Raw genomic sequence first — 941 nt, forward strand, 5'->3', positions numbered from 1 at the left:
CGACATGCATAAGCGCCGAAGCGCCGTTTGGCATCGCGAGTCTAGCACGCGCCCGGACTACGAGTGAGTCGGTTGCAGTGTGTCCACGATACGCCGCCTATAGACCGTGTCCGGGGGACAGAGGGCCGCGGCATCGCGGTGGCGAAGGGTTTGCCGGGAAGGGGAACGAAGCCGGCCTTTTTCGTAAAATCGTTCCCCTGTTGCTTGCCGGGAAGGTGGACGAACCCGGTCTCTCTCGTAAAATCGTCCACCTGCTGCTTGCCGGGAAGGGGAACAAAGCCGGTCTTTTTCGTAAAATCGTTCCCCTGTTGCTTGCCGGGAAGGTGGACGAACCCGGTCTTTATCGTCAAATCGTCCACCTGCTGGTTGCCGGGAAGGGGAACGAAGCCGGCCTTTTTCGTAAAATCGTTCCCCTGTTGCTTGCCGGGAAGGAGGACGAACCCGGTCTTTATCGTCAAATCGTCCTCCTGTTGCTTGCCGGAAAGGGGAACGAAGCCGGCCTTTTTCGTAAAATCGTTCCCCTGTTGCTTGCCGCGAAGGTGGACGAACCCGGTCTCTCTCGTAAAATCGTCCACCTGCTGCTTGCCGGGAAGGGGAACGAAGCCGGTCTTTTTCGTAAAATCGTTCCCCTGTTGCTTGCCGGGAAGGTGGACGAACCCGGTCTCTCTCGTAAAATCGTCCACCTGCTGCTTGCCGGGAAGGGGAACGAAGCCGGTCTTTTTCGTAAAATCGTTCCCCTGTTGCTTGCCGGGAAGGTGGACGAACCCGGTCTTTATCGTCAAATCGTCCACCTGCTGCTTGCCGGGAAGGGGAACGAAGCCGGCCTTTTTCGTAAAATCGTTCCCCTGTTGCTTGCCGGGAAGGAGGACGAACCCGGTCTTTAACGTCAAATCGTCCTCCTGTTGCTTGCCGGAAAGGGGAACGAAGCCGGCCTTCTTCGT

This window comes from Zootermopsis nevadensis, unplaced genomic scaffold (assembly GCF_977971745.1).
Source record: "Zootermopsis nevadensis isolate Lab colony 2312 unplaced genomic scaffold, Znev_1.0 Znev_ptg000236l, whole genome shotgun sequence".
Classification (NCBI taxonomy): domain Eukaryota; kingdom Metazoa; phylum Arthropoda; class Insecta; order Blattodea; family Termopsidae; genus Zootermopsis; species Zootermopsis nevadensis.